Here is a 20,098-nt window from a genome sequence, read left to right on the forward strand (position 1 = left end):
TGCAATTTCATAAAATTTCAGATAAGAAAAGATCTCTCAGAGTTAGAAAAACAAATGCTTAAGAGAAGGAAAATAAGAAATCCAGCAACACTAGACAACAATGGAGAACTGCTTTAAAGCTTTGAGGGCAATTGATTTCGAATCTGGAATTCCACAACCAACCACAGTATCAGCTAAGAATAGGGAAAATAAAACCTTTTTTCAATGATACCGGAACTCAGATACTTTACCTCCTACTTACATTAATTCATTTATTAAGTACTACCTTGAAGATATAATCCACTAAGACTAAAACTGAATTCAAGAATCAATAGCTGTCTCAGGAGTGTAATGAAAATAAAGCAAACGGCAATAGCTGTGTAGTAGGTCTAGAGAGCAAACAGTCTCTGGACAAAATCAGAGTACTCTGGGAAGATAAAAATGAAAATGTGCACCAGAGTAATACATGAGAAAATGAGAAACTTAATGATAGGGTAACAGCATACACTATGGGGGGGGGAGGCAATTAGAAGCCTCTAAAAAAACTATTAAAAAGTCACAATCCAAATATAAAACAAATACAAATGAGTCATTATTTTGAAGTGATGGAGTATAGGAAGAGAGAATGCATTTAATCTTGACATTCTTCTTTGAGTAGCAGAGGGTTAGGGGACGTAGTATTACAATTCCTTATCTATTAAGCTTGTTATATCACCTGGTTCTGCAATGAAGAATATGTAAAAATTATAAACATTTACATACAATTTATTAGATTACAATTTTTAGAATCAATGCTTAACAAAGCATGGAATACTAGATTATAAGCCCCATGAAGGCAGATATTACATAGTTAAATGTTCACCACAGCGTCCACACCACCTAATAAGGTATCTGTTACTTCAAAAGCAATCAGCCAAAATGTATGCAATGAATGATTTAATATGGCTCTAAAAAGTAATGTAAGCAAAACTAAAAGGCAGCTTAAAAGGCAACTGATGTAATGGGAGAAGATATTTGCAAATGGCATATCAGATAAAGGGTTAGTATCCAAAATATATAAAGAACTTATCAAAATCAACACCCAAAAAACAAAGAATCCAGTGAAGAAATGGGCAAAAGACATGAATAGACACTTCTCCAAAGAAGACATCCAGGTGGCCAACTGACACGAAAAAATGCTCAATTCACTCATCATCAGGGAAATACAAATCAAAACCACTATGGAGGTTCCTCACAAAATTAAAAATAGAACTACCCTACGACCCAGCAATTGCACTACTAGGTATTCATCCAAGGGATACAGGTGTACTGTTTTCAAGGGGCACATGCACCCCAATGCTTATAGCAGTGCTATCAACAATAGCCAAAGTATGGAAAGAGTCCTAATGTCCATCAATGGATGAATGGATAAAGAAGATGTGGTGTATACACACACACACACACACACACACACACACACACACACACACACACTGGAGTATCACTCGGCAATCAAAAAGAATGAAATCTTGCCATTTGCAACTCCAAAGACAAGAGACAAGAGAAAGACAAATATTATATGACTTCACTCATATGAGGACTTTAAGATAAAAAACAGATGAACATAAGGGAAGGGAAGCAAAAATAATATAAAAACAAGGAGGGGGACAAAACATAACAGACTCTTAAATATAGAGAATAAACAGAGGGTTGCTGGAGGGGTGGGGTGGGGTGGGGGGAGACGGGTTAAATGGGTAAGGAGCATTAAGGAATCTACTCCTGAAATCATTGTTGCACTATATGCTAACTGACTTGGATGTAAATTTTAAAAATAATTTTCTTAAAAAAGTAATATAAAGGGTAGAGATCTTCACAATATGAAAGTAATGGCAAAGTTGACAGAATCTGGGAAACAAAAGAAGAAAAATAAAGAAAGAAATGGGATATTGATTTAGAAAGTGAAGTAAAGAGAGGGTGTTTAAACTTTACATTGAAAGAAATGGATGCATATTAGGTGAAGTAAAAAACTAATCCCATCAAAGAACTAAATCAACATAAGTATCAAAAGGGGGGACAGGGAAAGATGTGATGATGTGAGTCAATTCCTCACCTTTTAGAGCAGGAAGTCCATAAATATTCTTTACATTTTAAGACTTAGAAAAAGGAATCAGACTGTCATTTTTAGTTATGATGGTAAATATGAAAACGACTAAAATCTGAAATAGTTAAAAGTGTCTCTAGAGAACTGGTATAGGACTACATGTGGAAAAAGTAATATCTTCCTTTTAAATTTATGGTTTTTTAATATATAAAATATTTTACTACTTTGAGAAGAAAAACAGAAAAATAGATTTCTCAGTTGCATAAATTTTGTAAACCTGTCACTAGATGGCAGTCTAAGCAGAAATCTAGACATGTAGATGACAACCAACACCAGCACATCTTACACTTAAACACTTGAATTCTGATGGAGTAGATCTAGTGTGGGACCTTAAATACTGCGTTACTTAAGAAGTCCTAGATGATCTGGGGCGCCTGGGTGGCTCAGTCGGTTGAGCGACTGACTTCGGCTCAGGTCATGATCTCACGGCTCGTGAGTTCGAGCCCCAGGTTGGGCTCTGTGCTGACAGCTTGGAGCCTGGAGCCTGCTTCGGATTCTGTGCCTCCCTCTCTCTCTGCTCCTACCCCACTCACGTTCCATCTCTGTCTCTCTCAAAAATAAACAAACATTTAAAAAATTAAAAAAAAAAAAAGAAGTCCTAGATGTCAAAGACACTGGACCAAGGACTACATCTTGAATAGACAACAGAAATTAACTTCTCATTTTATAAGCTCATTCATGATTACTCTAAGAAATTTTACAATTTGAGATTCAGCAGGAAATTAAGACAAACCCAGTACTTTTCTTTTAAAAGTATATCCCTACCAAAAATGCATGAAGATATAAAACATATAATTGATAAAACCAATAAAATCACTTTTTAAAAACTTAGGTTGTGCCTGTATCCAAGTAAAAAGTTAACTTATATATGAATTCATCTAAATTTGTGACAAATCAGTAAACCCCACTGATCAGACACAACAGTGACACATGATATTAAATTTAGACAACTATTATTTTTAAAAATCCCACAGAACTATTGAACTATAATTTTTTAAAAGCAATTATTCAGGGATGTTATTACAGTCAGATTATTCAAGTGTTAAGTAATCCTCTAAGACTTTAATTTGACAATATCACAAATATTTGGTAAAACTCCAAATTTAAGGTCCAATTGGTTGGTAATGATTTTGCAGTTATACTTACAGAAGGATAAAAGAGATACTTAAGTTCAGTAGCTCCTAAGAATTTCTTAGCAGGCTCCTAAAATTGACACTGATCTTCCCATTAATCTCATTAATATATGTTAATCTCTTAATCTCTCCCAATGACATAACAATTGTCGGTTTAGACTTTAGCTATGTACTAATTATAAATATCTACCATCTTCATTATTCAGATGAGTAAAGGAATATATAAGAACTGTGAAGAAATTGAGAGCCTCTAATTCCCTAGTCAATGTTTGTAAGCTGTAGACCAGTGCAGTCCAATAGAAATCTATGCTAATAACCACACTATAATTATAAACTTTCTTTTTCTAATAAAAAAAAATTTAATGTTTATTCATTTTTTGAGAGATGGAGACAGAGCATGAGTGGGGAAGGGGCAGAGAGAGAGGGGAGACAGAATCTGAAGCAGGTTCCAGGCTATGAGCTGTCATACAGAGACTGATGTGGGGCTCGAACCCACGAACCCCAAGATCATGACCTGAGCCAAAGTCAGCCGCTTAACCAACTGAGCCACCCAGACGCCCCATAATTTTAAACTTTCTAGAAGCCACATTGGAAAAAAAAAGTAAAGAGAAATGGGTAAAATTAATTTTAATATATTTTACTTGATTCCATATAACAAAATATATCATTTCAACAAGTAGTCAATTAAATAATTATTAAGGAGATTATTTTACATCCATATAAGTTGTTAAAATCTGATGTGTATTTTATAATTAGATCCCAGTCTAGACTAGCCACTTTCCAACTGCTCAACAGCAACATGTGGCTAGTCGGCTACCATACTGAATGGTGTATATCTAGATCAATGTTCGCCAAAGTTTTTTTGATTGAACATCCCATCTGTAAAAATTGTTAGCATGCACTTCCAGTTTTTCTGTGTACATTTATGTATAAATTATTGCTTACCCTTGAACAATGCAGGATTAGGGGTGCTGACCTGACCTCCAACACAGTCAAATATCCATGTATAACTTCTGATTCCCCACAAACTTAACTATTAATAGCCTACTGTTGACCAGAAGCCTTACTGATAACATAGTCAATAATAACATATTTTGTATGTTATATGTAGTATATACTGTATTCTTACAATAAAGTAACCTAGACAAAAGAAAACGTTATTACAAACATCATAAGGAAGAGAAAATACATTTACAGTACTATACTGTATTTATCAATACCATACGTTTGCATCTGTTTGCAAGATGAATCATATCAGTACCTACAGCAATATGATAGGATAAAAGGCACTGTAGATGTTGTATTACTCACACTAAACATCAAAAATGAAAAGATAAGGGGTTCCTGGGTGACTCAATCAGTTAAGCACCAACTCTTGATTTCAGCTCAGATTATGATCACATGGTTCCTGAGTTAGAGCCCCTCAATGTGGCTGTCAGCAAGGAGCTTGCTTGGGATTCTCTCTTTCCCTCTCTCTCTGCCTCTCCTTTGCTTGTGCGTGAGCTCTCTCTCGCTCTTTCAAAATAAATAAATAAACTTTAATAAAATGAAAAGATAATGTGAAAAAGAAATTCCTATTTATTTACAGGTATAATGATTCCTGCATTGAAAACAAAGAAGCAGCAATATGATTGCTTTGTGGTATCTTAGTGTAATCAAATATGACTGCTTATGGCAGCCTAGTCTATACACTAATGAATGGTTATAAAAGTTTTATGGCATACAGTATTAGTCATATTCATGATATTGGAAACATTAGTTTTTTTTTTAAATTTTTTTTCAACGTTTTTTATTTATTTTTGGGACAGAGAGAGACAGGAAACAGTTTTTTTTTTAAAAAAACACTTACCTATGATAGGTTGATGTACAGTTTCTCCAATTATGTGAGATAGGCATACTATACGGTAATGTAATTCTTTGGAAGCAAAGTCACAAAACAGTAAAAGAACACATCATAATTTTATACAGTATTAAAAATCACTCGCTTAATGCCTAAATAAGGATAGGCCATCTACTTCCATATAAGACTTACACACAGTGTTGTACATGATGAATACTTAGGCAATGATGAGGATTATAATGACACAAAAGTATCTCATACAATTCTTGCTGTATAGTTATTAGACTTTCACATGAAGACACTTGCATACACAACATATAAGTTTATTGACTCTACACCATGATGATTATTTATTATTCATTAAGTGAAAGTGGATCATCATAAACGTCTTCACCCTTGTCTTCACATTGAGTAGGCTGAGGAGAGGGAGGAAGATGAGAGGTTGGCCATGCTATCTTGGTGATGGCAGAGGTGGAAAAAGTAGAGGAGGTGGGAGAGGAAGATACACTGAATAGTGTAACTTTATGGAAATACATTATCATGTCTGTCCAACATTTTTGCTTTTTCATTTATCGAAAAATGTTTCTATACAGTACTGATCCTTCATCCACCATTTGCTTTAGTTTCAGTGCTCATACCAAAGTCCGTGTCATTAAAGAAGTCAAAGTCAGTCTTGAATAATCTGAACCCTTCTGCTAGATTGTCTAAAGTCATTTTATTTTCTGGCACTTCTACGTCTTGTTCCTCATGATCTGACACTGTTTTGGAAGCACTTATCAAGTCATCTTCTGTTAATTTCTCTGGTGTGTTGTCTATTAGCTCTTGGGTTTCTCCAAGATCTACATTTTGAAACCCTTCACAACCTGCCTTTTCCCCCATATCCACATTCTCTTTCATTATTTCCTTGATTAGCTCTATCGTAAACAACATCTGGATAGTTTTCTTAGGAGGAATTTATGGTTTCAGGCTTGATGGCTTCCACAACTTTTCCTGTACCAATGATGGCATCTTCAATGGTCTAATTCTTCCAGACTTTCGTGATATTCTATCAGGGTTCTCTTCCATGGTGTTGACAATTCTTTACATACAGTACTGTGTAATAACATTTAAAGGTCATTATGACCCCCTGATATAGAGGCTAAATTAGAGACATCATATTTGGGGGCAAAGAGACCACTTCAACATCTTTTGTAGCTGAATTCATGGGGTTCTGGGTCACCAGGGGGCACTATCCAATATCGAAAGCACTTTAAAAAAGCAGTTCCTTACTAGAAAGATATTTCCTGACTTCAGTGACAAAGCATTGATGGAACTAATCCAGAATAAGAGTTCTTGTTATCTAGGCCTTCTTGGATAACAACCAAAAGACTGGCAGCTGGTGTTTATCTTTTCCCTCAAGGCTTGGGGGTTGGCAGCTTTAGAGATAAGGGCAGTCCAGATCATAAACTGAACTGCATTTGCACAGAACAGAATTAGCCTATCTCTTCCTGCCTTAAATCCTGGTGCTCACTTCTCTACCTTACTAACAAATGTCCTTTGTGACATTTTTTTTTTTCCAGAATAGCACAATTTTGTTTTCAATAAAAGCCTATTCAGGCAAATATGCTTTCTCCTCAAATGATTTTAATGGCACCTGGGAACTTGTCTGATGCCTCTTGGTTGGAAGAAGCTGCTTCTCCTGTTATCCTATTACCTTGACGCTGAGCATGGAGCCTGCTTGGGGCTTCTCTCTCTCTTTCTCTCTACCCACCCCCACCCCCCCCCCCCGCCACTGACACTCTTTCCCTCTACATATAAAAATAAAAAATAAAAATACGTGAGAACTACAAGAGACCACTTTTTTTTTTTAATGTTTTATTTATTTTTGAGACAGAGAGAGACAGAGCATGAACGGGGGAGGGGCAGAGAGAGAGGGAGACACAGAATCGGAAGCAGGCTCCAGGCTCTGAGCCATCAGCCCAGAGCCCAACGCGGGGCTTGAACTCACGGACCTCGAGATCGTGACCTGAGCTGAAGTCGGACGTCCAACCGACTGAGCCACCCAGGCGCCCCCAAGAGACCACTTTTTAGTGTGATAAGCCTTTCATTGGATAAGCTCTCTAGATGGTTAGCATCACATGGTACTTTAAGTGGAAACTCACAATACTTGAGGTCACGGCCATAGCAATGAGGTGGTGATGAAACTATTACAGTACTACAGTATGTAGTGGTTATGTGCAATTATGATTTAATACTGCAACTTTATGTTTGTCTATATTTCTCTCAACTACAAATATTGCCATGTACAGTCTGTGTGTGTATAAGTATTGATAAGTTTTAATAAAAAATTAATAATAGATTTGTGTATACTTACGGTAGTATATTATAAAAGAAACTATTGTCTATATATTTTACATACTTGTGAAACATGTTTTTCTTTTTTTCTTTTTAACATTTATTCATCTTGAGAGTGAGAGAGACAGAGCGTGAGTGGGGAAGGGGCAGACAGAGTGGGAGACACAGAATCCAAAGCAGGCTCCAGGCTCTGAGCTGCCAGCACAGATACCGATGCAGGGCTGAAACTCACGGACCATGAGACATGACCTGAGCTAAAGCTGGATGCTTAACTGACTGAACCACCCAGGTGCCCCACACCCAACTTTTTCTTTAAAATGTTCAATATTTCTAAGCTACACAGTTTGTAACTTTTTCTAAATTGTCACAAGTATCCAAAGTATTTCCAAATATTCACTGAAAAAAAGCTAAATATGAGGGAACCTGCACAGGGACACCTGGGTGGTTCAGTCGGTTGAGTGTCTGACTCTTGATTTCAACTCAGGTCATGGTCCTAGGGTTATAGGATCAAGGCCCACATCAGGCTGCATGCTGAGCATGGAACCTGTTTAGGATTCTCTCTCTCTCTCTCTCTCTCTCTCTCTCTCTCTCTCTCTCTTCTCTCTCTCCTCCTCCTCCTCCTCCTCTCTGCCCCTCTCCCCCACTCATTCTCTCTCTCTCAAAATAAATAAACTTTAAAAAATATATTAAGTTAAATTTAATTTAATCAAAAAAGAAACGAACCCACACAATTCAAACACCTGTCAACTGTATATGCATATACTATAATCATTAGATAATATTTCAAGATACAAAATATACTTAAGGCAAGATACTCTACATTAAGTGGGCATATGAGCCACATGAGAGCTTGTTAAAATCTAGATTCCTGAATCTCATTCCTGGAGATTCTGATTCAAAAGGCTTTAGATGAAGGCCAGAAATACCCATTTTAAACAAGCTTTCTAGGTGATTTTGATGCAGACAGTACAAGAGCATACTTGCAAAAACACTGCTACAGACCTCTAGTTCTCAAATTGTGATTCATAAACACCCACATGTTTGCAAAAGGCGGAAGGTGCCCTAATCTCTCCTCTAACCAGAGTGCATTTCTAGTATGAAAAAAAAAAAAAATGAAAGGATAGGTGTTATAAGACAAATCTACTATAGGACAATGCTTCTTTTAGGAGCCTTCAGAAGTTCATGACCAAAATGTGAGTGCCATAAAATTTTCAATATTATTTACTGTTCTTCTGCTATTTATCTGACATTGATATCAAAGTAACACATAATTATGATCCAAATTCAACCAAATTAGAAAATCAGCCAAATGACTCGCCACAACCACAAAAATTTTATTTTTAGGACAACTGTTTCAGCTCGCCTGGCTTGCTGGAATCTAGCCAAAGCTATGTTGCACAATTAGGAGTAATAGTAACATGGGGAAGTAATACAGAAGGATCAAAATGATGAAGTCTTAGAACATGTTCAGTCTACCTCAAATTCATTAAATTGTGGACTAATCATCAGATTTTCCACATAGATAAAATATAAAAAGGTCAATGACATTTAGAATTTTACTGAGACATGTTAAACTTTATTTTGTTCCTATCAAAAAAAGTGTACACTGACCTTATTATAAGCCAATGTGTTACCTCTGTTAATTTTTTTTAATGCTTATATATTTTTGAAAGAGAGACAGAGCACGAGCAGGGAAGGGGCAGAGAGAGAGGGAGACAATGAATCTGAAGCAGGTTCCAGGCTCCAATCAGCACAGAGCCCAAGGCGGGGTTCAAACTCCTGAACCACAAGATCATGACCTGAGTGGAAGTCAATTAGGATACTTAACCGACTGAGCCACCCAAATGCCCCTGTGTTACCTCTGTTTAAAAAAAAAAAAAAGAAAAAAATGAAAACAATGAAAAAAAAAGAGAAATAAAAAGCACTGAAACCATCTTCTCTACTCCTCCCAAATTAATTTCCTTCCTTCTGGACCAATGAAACTATAGCCATCACCTTTGTGTTAGTACTTTTTACATTTGCAGATTCAGAAAACAGCTATTACCTCTGATTTTAGTATCACTATAGTGTCAAAAAAGTGAAACCCAACCAAGAAATCCCTTCTGAAAAATCTCATAATCTATAAAAAGTATATTGGATTTGTTTGGGTTATTTTATTTAAGCTTTATTAAAAAAAGATTTCTGAAGTAATTTAGTTTAATTCTCCATTTTAAAATAAAAAATATAAGTAAGTGCCTTGTCCAAGATTATCCCAGATAACACTGCATAGAGGCACAGAAATCATATCTCGTGGCTTTTATTCCAGTATTCTACTTGAACATGATGCTTTTGTTATCTTGTTAGATAAAATGTAGACTAGATATCAAGTTTAAGAGATAATACTGGGCATATTTTTTAACTTGCCATAAATTGTCTATAACAAAATGAACAAAGTAGATGTTCTTGTTATACGTATATGTTAATGATTACTATTATTACAGGAAGTAATTGCCAAACTGGCCACAAAAAGTACTAGCATTCAGTGAATAGAAAGGCATATAGACTAAGTAGACATAAACTAAGGGGAAGAAAAGAAAAATGACAGGACTGGTAAAGAAAAGTCTCACACTTCTTTAATAGTCAAACTCTTTTCTGATGATCCTTCATACAACAATGAAGCATAAGTCATTAGAAAATACAGAATTCAGGGGCGCCTGGGTGGCGCAGTCGGTTAAGCGTCCGACTTCAGCCAGGTCACGATCTCGCGGTCCGTGGGTTCGGGCCCCGCGTCGGGCTCTGGGCTGATGGCTCAGAGCCTGGAGCCTGTTTCCGATTCTGTGTCTCCCTCTCTCTCTGCCCCTCCCCCGTTCATTCTCTGTCTCTCTCTGTCCCAAAAAAAATAAATAAACGTTGAAAAAAAAATTTTTATTAAATAAATAAATAAAAAATAAAAAAAAAAAGAAAATACAGAATTCATTATTTGTTTCATTGACTATGAAAGCTATTTCAACATGGGTGTGCTAGTTGACTAACCAATAAAATTAGTTAAGGTGAGGAATCATAAAAACAATAAATTACATGGTTTATTTTACCTTAAAACATATAAATGATTATCTATTGACCAATATTTTGATATGGAACTAGGATCTGCTCTGAGTATGGGCCTTCTGATTGGAGGTAGCACAAGGTTTCTTTCATTAGTCACACCTAGACTAAGTAATTATAAGTTCTTTTGAAACAATCATTAGAATAGATTTCTGATTTTACCTCATAATCTAACCATATCTAATTTAAAAACAATATTTAGTAACTCAACTTTATAATCTTCCTCAAGTTTATAGAAACAGAAATAAATTTTTCACTTATTTAAAAATTTTTAACATTTAACTCAGCAATTACAATAAAAAGATCTACTGGCATAAAATGGTTTTGGATAAATACAACTGATTCTTAGAAGTATAAATGTCAACTGCCGGGAATTATTCTAGAGAGTAGCCTAGCACTCTAATGGCAAATGTTTAGTATACAGTTGATCCTTGAACAACATGGGTTTAAACTATGTGGGTCCACTTAAATAACAACTTTTTACTTACATTATTGTAAATGTATTTTCTCTTCCTAATTTCTTATTTGTATTGGGAATTTGCATTTCCCTATCTGTCTTGTGTATTCCCACAAGAGACCTAGGGGTGAGGGGGGCACTAAGCCACCAGGCAGGGTAAGTGACCTTCCTCCAGCAGGAAGCTCAGGCTAGTTTTCAGGCAAACCCTCATGGTTGCCAGGTGGAACACTCCAGGTGGTGTTGGTGCGCTTTGGTGGGGGGTGCACACTTGTAGAGCAAGAGGTAGGAGGGCAAGTCCTTCTCTATTACCAGAGGCTCTTCCATGAGACCATACCACTTAACAACACAGCTGTTCTTATCAAGAGAACTTGGTGAAGTTCCACTTGGTGACATGTTCTAGGATTCTTCTCCCCTTGGGCTGTACTTTCATATACTTCTAGCAGGTGGTCATTGTCTCCATTCACATACATGTTGTACATACGAAGTGTGATGTTATACCCAGCAGCAAATTGATGGTCTCTACAGTACCCCCTGGTTTTTGCCTCCTGAACTACTTGCAAGAGAAGACCAAGATCTATAAACATCACTTAGAATATAGGGTGTGCAGGGCTACCAGCTGAGTATAATTTATATCTGTTTTGACTCATTGTGAGGCCACAAAGGTGATGATACACATGAAGTCCCGGTGCTTGTTCAGTTTAATTATGCTCCCCTTGATGTCCTTGGCTGACAACTCATGCATGGAATGAGCATAGTGCCAGACTTCCCAGGATGTGCATATGGTATTGGCTGGTGATAGCTAGAGTCCCACACAGCAGCTCTGGCTTCCTTCCTTATGATTTTCTTAGTAAGATTTTCATTTCTGTAGCTTACTTTGTTGTAAGAATATAGCATATAATACATATAACATAGAAAATACATGTTAATCAACTATGTTATCATTAAGGCTTCTGGTTAACAGTAGTCTATTAGTAAATGTAGGATGAGTCAAAAGTTGCATGCAGATTTTCAATCGAATGGGTCAGTGCTCCTAACTCCCATGTTGTTCAAGGGTCTACTGTATTTTGAACATCTGTCAGTGTGTTTTACATAAGCAATTGAGAAGACAGGTTAAGCTAGTGAATTGATTAAGGGGACGTCAGTTAAATGTGGATGTATAATATCTTGTATTGTTTATATTTTGGCATTTATTTTATTTGATCCATTTTATTATCATGGCTTTATACCTTTCTACATAAAGTTTTTAAGATCAGGAACAATTTTTTCCTACTCCAAAACCTAGACATATGCCTGTGAACAGGAAGAGCTTTACATATGTTTATTTCAAGAATAAAAGAGGTGAGATCTCTCAATAACCCATCATATTGTCTACATTTAAAACAAATTTTCCCTTACAAAACAGAAGTTAGAATATCCATATCTTGTTCTATGAAATAGAAGTGTCCTTATATTAAGAAATTCCTTAACTCAGAAATATGGGGGGCTACATTCTGAGTAGTAGATACCATAAAGTATAGTGGAGAAGTGATACTAAGGAAAATGGCCCTTGGAAATGGTGGTAACTATTGCAGGCCATGACGAATGTTCTTAGCCAAAGTCACCAATTCCAAACTCATCATTTCACTTAAATTTTAGCATATTACAATTCAAAACATCAGTAATACATTACATGTGACAAATCTAAAATACTCTTTAAATCTATAGCTAATGATAGTTAATTGCAAGTTCAATATCTGCTTTATCAATTCTACATCTAAAATACTGATTTAGGAAAAAAACATGATTAATGTAGCTTCTTAGGGACTGGTATGGTATTGGCACAAAAATAGACACACAGATCAATTAAACAACATAGAAAACTTATAAATGAACCCACATCTATATGGTCAATTAATCTTTGACAAAGCAGGAAGGAATATCCAATGAGAAAAAGACAGTCTCAACAAATCGTGTTGGCTAAACTGGAGAGCAACACAAATGAAGAAAGAATGAAACTGGACCACTTTCTTACACCATACACAAATATAAATTCAAAATGGATTAAAGACCTAAATGTGAGACTTGAAACCATAAAAATCCTAGAAAAGAACACAGGCAATATCCTCTTTGGTTATGTCAGCTATAGCAACTTCTTTGTAGATATATCCCCTGAGGCAAGGGAAACAAAAGCAAAAATAAACTATTGGAACTTCATTAAAATACAAAGATTCTGTACAGTGGAGGAAACAATCAACAAAACTAAAAGGCAACCTATGGAATGGGAGAAGATATTTGCAATCTGCATATCAGATAAAGGGTTAGTATCCAAAATATATAAAGGACTTACAAAATTCAACATCCAAAAAACTAATAATCCAATTAAAACATGGTCAGAAGACGTGAATAGATATTATTCCAAAGAAGATATATCAATGGCCAACAGACACATGAAAAGATGCTTGACATCACTCATCATCAGGGAAATGCAAATCAAAACTACAATGAAATACCACCTCATACCTGTCACAATGGCTAAAGTCATAACACAAGAAACAACAGGTGTTGGCAAGGATATAGAGAAAGAGGAACCCTCTTGCATTGCTGGTAGGAATGCAAACTGGTGCAGCCACTGTAGTAACAGTATGAAGGTTCTTCAAAAAGTTAAAAATAGAACTACCCTATGATCTAGCAATCGCACTACTAGGTATTTCCCCAAAGGATACAAAAATATTGATTCAAAGGGATATGTGTAGCCTGATATTTATAGCAGCATGATCTATAATAGCCAAATTATGGAACTAGCCCAAGTGTCCATTGACTGATGAATGGACAAAGAAGATGTAGCATATCCATACAATGAAATATTACTCAGCCGTCAAAAAGAATGAAATCTTGCCATTTGAAACAATGTGATGGAGCCAGAGTATTATGCTAAGCAAAATAAGTCAGTCAGAGAAAGACAAATACCATATGATCTCACTCATATGTAAAACATAAGAAACAGAACAAATGAGCAAAGGGCAAAATAGGGAGAGAGATAAACTAAGAAATAAATTTTTAATTATAAAGAGCAAACTGATGGTTACCAAAGGGAAGGTGGGTGGGGGATGGGTAAAATAGGTGATGAGATTAAGGAGTACCTTTGTGATGAGCACCAGGTATTGTATAGAAATGTTGAATCACTATATTTTACACCTGAAACTAATACTACTACACTATATGTTAACTAACTAGAATTAAACACTTAAAAAACTAAAGATATAAAGAAAATCTTAAAAGCAGCAAAAGAAAATCAACTTGTTACATATGACAGAATTCACATACGATTTCCTCAGCTGATTTTTATTAGAAACTTTGTAGGACAGAAGAGAGTAGCATGGCATTTTCAAAGTCCTGAAAGGAAACTTCCAACCAAGAATACAAGCATGGCTTGAACTCCACCACATATTTCTTCAACCTCAGGCCATGGCTCTTGGTTCTTATTACCACTGCTTCCAGAAATGAATCCTAATAGGGACTGGGACATTATAAACATACGCATACGCACACACACACACACGCACAATGAATTTCTGCAGTAAGTATTATACAGACTCAGGGGCATATTCAATCATGTCCAAATGGAATAGAAACCACAATGAAATGGCACAAACCTGTCTAATGTTTCTGCTAATTCTCATTCATGGCACCTTATTTCCTTTCATATTCATATTCATTGGGCTTTTCATATTCATTGGGAAATAATTTGTGGTATTTCTTTTAATTTAAAAGTAAAGTATATTCACCAGAGAATTTACATTTCTTTCTGTCAGGTGCTCAGAAGCACCTGAAGTCATGGCCTACAATAAACAAAATTCACATTATTTAAGGTTTTTTGTACAAGTGATATTTGAATTTGAATTATAAATTCATTCTAAAATCAGTTCATAGTTACTTCTCATGCAATTTTCTTCAACTCCTGTTTTGTCCAGCTGTAATGCTTCATTCTTCCCTGTTTCCAGTCCTCTGGGAATGGGGGTGAGTGTTTTTGTATGAGTGATGGTGGAGGGAGTGTAAGGGTGACTAAGCTTTCTCCACATGTTTAACAGTTTAATAGAATACTATTTAAAAAGGAAATAGGGGCACCTGGGTGGCTCAGTCGGTTAAGTGTCCGACTTCGGGTCAGGGCATGATCTCACAGCTCGTGAGTTCGAGCCCCATGTCGGGCTCTGTGCTGACAGCTCAGAGCCTGGAGCCTGCTTCAGATTCTGTCTCCCTCTCTCTCTGCCCCTCCCCTACTCACATTGTCTCTCTCTCTCTCTCTCAAAAAAATAAACATTTAAAAAAAATTTTTTTTAAAAAAGGAAATATAGGGGCACGTAGGTGATTCAGTTAAACATCCGACTTTTGATTGCAGCTCATGTCATGATCTCACGGTTCCTGAGACTGAGCCCCACGTGAGGCAATGCATTGACAGTGCAGAGCCAGCATGGGATTCTCTCTCTCCCTCTCCTTTTCTGACCCTCCTTTGTGCACTCTCTTTCTTTTATAAGAAATAAACTTAAAAAAAAAGGAAATATAAAGTATTCAATAAAACATGTAACTCATAAAAATGGCTAATTGAAGACATTAATTAATTTCCTGGAGTTAAAATACAATTATTAAAATTTCATTACAAAGTGGGGAGCAAACTTTCCTAAACATTTCTAACAGAAGATTCTTAATCAAGGTAATGATTTTAAACATAAATTTACCTAACAGAACTCTAAATTTAAGAAGTCAAATATATTTATTGTTGGAATAAATATACTGAGTAGAGTTTTTGTTTGTATTTATTTAAAGAATTAGATATTTTTAACAAAATAATTTCATCCAGATATAGAGGGTCCTTTCTATAAGAGAGTTTAAAACTCTATTTTTTTTTAATGAGGATAATGGAATATTTTGCAAGTAAACTTTCTACATCATTCTATTTCTACTCAAAATAAGACATGCTATACAAAATCAAAAGTCAACAATGTAAAGGTTTTGAAGTATTTCCATTTTTCAGATTTTAGTCTAAAATACTTATGGGTATTTAGCAGAGCAGATGGCTCAAAAGGCTAAATATTTGTAGCTTAGCATTTTAAATAGAAACGATACCCTTTATAATAGAATAACTATAATAAAATGACTTCTGTTGACAACAGACTGTTCTTAATGTAACTATTTTGGGGTAGGAAGAATATCTGTTTTAGTTTAACAGTTTAAAATAAAACAGAAAAGAGTTTTGAATTAACAGTGCTTCAATTTCTAACTTTAATTTCATGTTACTGTTTTGAGATAAAATTCAAGAATGAATATAAAATAGGTAACAACTGGTTTCCTAACACCACTACCATGTCAGTATACCTTTTCAGACATATTTTGTGATTTTAAATGTTCCTTGGAAAATCAAGAGTAACTTGGCTATATATGGCCAGGGAAAAGAGTTCTATCTAATTCCACCTCTGTGTAAAGTTAACAGCAAATCCACATGAAAGAGTTCTAAAGTTTGTAACTTGCTTCTGAAGACTCCCATGAGTACAAATTACAAAAAATCAAATGAGCTGTCTTTATGTACAATGACAGACCAAGATATTTAGTTAACTCCCCCCCTTGTATAGCATATCTAATAAAGTTGACTAAAATATGTTTTTAAAAACTTATTTAAAAACTTATTTATTCAGTGGCTGGGCTCACTGAAAACTAAAGAATTTATAAAAGACTATAAGAAAAAAGGGGGCAGAAATCCAGATAGTTAAGAATTCTAAGGCTAGTATTTGCTGAACCTTGGTAGCATCTGCTGATGTGTGGCCTACAGTTTGGTCATTAAGAGTCCTATTTTTAAGGGCCCAGAATTTAGAGCTCAATCTGGATGTGAAGTCATATTATTTAAAATCCGCATTCAAGACTCTGTAAATCATAAACTATGAAAAATAAACAAATAAACATAATATAAACAAAACCCCAAACAGGGAGGTTACAGATATATATGCCTGTCTCCTGGGAACTAGGTAGAATAGAAAGATATGAAAGGAGAAAAAAAGACTCCTTTGAGAATTAATAACCACAAACCAACACTTATGTAGGTTTATGGCCTAAAATCATACCACTCAAAAATTTGGTAGTTCCAGAGTTGGTACTACCTCCACATGCATGGGAGAATCACATTTCCTGCAAAGGGATGAATTCACACATTCAAAAGTCTCCAAAACAAACAAAAAACTACCATAGGAAGTATATGTAGAAAAATCAAACTACAGAATCTGACCTGAAAATACTGTATTAGAATTATGAGATAAAGAACATTAATGTACTTAATGTGCCTACAGAAAGTACTAAATATAAGAAATCTATCTAAGCAGATTTGAAAATAACCAGCCAGGACATCCATGAATAAAACATCTAATAATATTTTAGGATTTGGTAAAAAAGAAGATGGAAGGAGATTAGACATAGTTGAAAAGAGAATTTATAAACTGGAAGACAAGTCTTAAGAAATGATACAGACTGCAACAAAAAGAGGCAAAAATATAGAAACTCAAAACAGAGGTAAAGAGATATGGAGAATGGTTGAGATAATTCCAAATACTGTAAAAGTTCCAGAAGGAGATAATGAATAACAAATAATAAAAGGCCTTTTATTGGATCAAGAAATGTCTTTATGTTCTAGAAGCACAAAGGTAAGAACACTTTCAAAATGAAAACTTCACAGTGAAAAACTAACTCTGTATAATGAGACTTCTATGGACTACAAACTGTAGATGACTAAACATAACTATGTGTACACTGTAACAATTCTCACTATTGTCTACTATGGAAATAAGGTTACTGAAAATACTAAAAAATCTAATAATCCATCAAATGATGCAAAAAAAGCCAGCATGTACAATAGGGACTAAGAATTAACATAAAAATCTAATCTTTAGTGTTTACTTCCAATCCTCAAATCTAACACATAGTAATTTTTGTTCCCTTGATGCTCCATCTAATTAACTTCCCTAAGTTGAAAATAATACCTTCAGTATCACTTCAAGAAGGCTTCATTACAGGGTTGCCATAAATAGGAAAATCATGTGACCTCTACAATGAAAACTGCACAAGCTTTGGAACTGGATTTAAATGCAAGTTTCACCCATTTAGATGTGTAGCCTTTAGCAAAATAATTCATTTCTTTGATCTTTGGTTCCTTACCTATTAAATGGGAATAACACTCAACTCAGGATTGTTGTCAAGTATTAGATGAGATTAAAAAATAATGCCTACAGCATAGTAAGCACCCAGAAAATAATACTTCTCATTCTCTGTACTTCCATAGTACTCTATACATCAGTTACCAACAAAAACTTATCTATACTGACTGCCAAAGACAAGATCTCCAGGAAAATGCCATCAAAAATGACTGAAATCACACTTGAAGCAATTTAAAAAAACAAAAATTGGCTACATGACAGAGTCCCAAACTTTCTCAGTTCAGGATGCCCTTAGTGTCTCAATCATCTTTTATGACATTCCCAAGTCAAAAGAAATAGAGTTCTGTTTATTAAGAAGTTCTAAATAACACAATACATTTTTATGTCCTAACGACTTACTAGCTATATTTTAAAACCACAAAAATGTAAAGAAAAATAATATTTTACTTTCATTATTAAGTAACCACAATTACTAATGGATGGGTGCACCTGTTGAGCCCTGCACTTTTTCTAAACCTTGGAATAATTATTTAGTGCATATTAATCAATATTACTGAGTACAACTTAGCTAAAATGCATCTCTTTCCACAGATCAAAATCTATTCCTGAAACTAGTTTTACAAAACTACTTCTGAATATTTTAATATTACTTTTCTTCTGTCATTTAAGCTTTGTGGCCTTTCATGTCTTCCAAATAAGCCTTGGCATACTAACATTTTTTTTTTTTTGTCTGCCCACACATTATCCTCCCCCAATATTTTCTTTTAAAAACAATTCCAGAATTTTGACTTCTGACTAAGATGGCATAACAGAGACTGGATTTTCTGTACTGCCTAAAACAACTAAAAAAATTCAGGCAAAATATATAAAACTATGGTATTCAAACAGTGAAACTCAGGCAGTGAAGGACGGTGATCCCAGAGAGATGGGCTTCTGATCATCTCCAGTTGAAAGTCTTGAGAGAATAACCAGGTTGCTGGAATAGAAGAAATCCAGGTGGAGCCGAGCAGACTCTGCAATGAGGAGACTGAGTGCAAGGGAACCACATTTAGGCACAAGCCTAACTCCTATGATAAATCCCTATTAAGTCCCTCTAAAACAGCATCCCAGTTCTTATGGCGTTTATCCTTCTTTGCTGCAGCAGTCAATATACTTATCAATATTACATAAAGTTTTTTTTTTTTTTTAATTAACTTCACCAGGAGTGATATAGCACATGACAGTCTTGGCGATAGCTAGCTGGTGGGCTTTCATGAATTAAAGTCCCAACAAAAAATTCAAAAGGCTTCCAATGCTTTTACAATCTTGGTGGGAGATCACACCAGGATTACAGCAGATAAGAAAAAAATTTCCTAAGACTCTCTTGTTCTATACAAAAACAAAACAAAGATAACTGCCACTTTTCTTTCTGAGAAACCATTAACTATTAGGGCCCACAGAAGACATAACTTTTATTTTCCATACATTCCATTTTCTTCAACATTGCTAAATTGATTTTAAATGCAAATTTAATCATATTATACCCCTACTCAAATGCTCATATGAGGTTAGCACACAATAAAATGCAAAGACCTTAGGTGTTGTGTTTGATAAGTTTTGACAATTTTATATACTTACGACACTGCCATCCAAACAAGATACAGGATATTCTCATCACCCCAGAAAGTTTCAACATGACCCTTTTTCAGTAAACTTCCTCTCCCCTAGGCAATTACTTTCAGATTTCTGCCACCATAAATTACATTACAGAATATTTTCATAATTTTTATATTATATAATTTATTCAACTTGTTTTGGTTTTTAAAACTGCAACTTTCTACACATAAGTCAGATATTTGTACATATTTTTAAAGATGGATAAATATATTGTTTCTAGCGGTTTGTGAGCAAGTAAGGATTTGTCTCTTAAGTATATGCATTTCTGTTTTGTTCATAGGGATTTTCTGATAAAACCTTTTA

The 20,098-nt window shown here is 35.0% G+C and overlaps 1 protein-coding gene and 1 pseudogene across 8 annotated transcripts in view; both read right to left on the minus strand.

Moving 5' to 3' along the window:
• The window catches only part of GPHN (gephyrin), a 622,612-nt gene that overhangs the window by 409,343 nt on the left and 193,171 nt on the right, over nt 1–20,098 (minus strand). The gene's annotated exons all lie outside the window — the stretch shown is intronic.
• On the minus strand, nt 11,175–15,025 carry LOC124512366 (phospholipid hydroperoxide glutathione peroxidase-like; annotated as a pseudogene).

Source organism: Lynx rufus, unplaced genomic scaffold (assembly GCF_022079265.1).
Source record: "Lynx rufus isolate CCGP_SWC_20201006 ecotype Redwood Valley unplaced genomic scaffold, mLynRuf1.p SCAF_17, whole genome shotgun sequence".
Taxonomy (NCBI): Eukaryota; Metazoa; Chordata; class Mammalia; order Carnivora; family Felidae; genus Lynx; species Lynx rufus.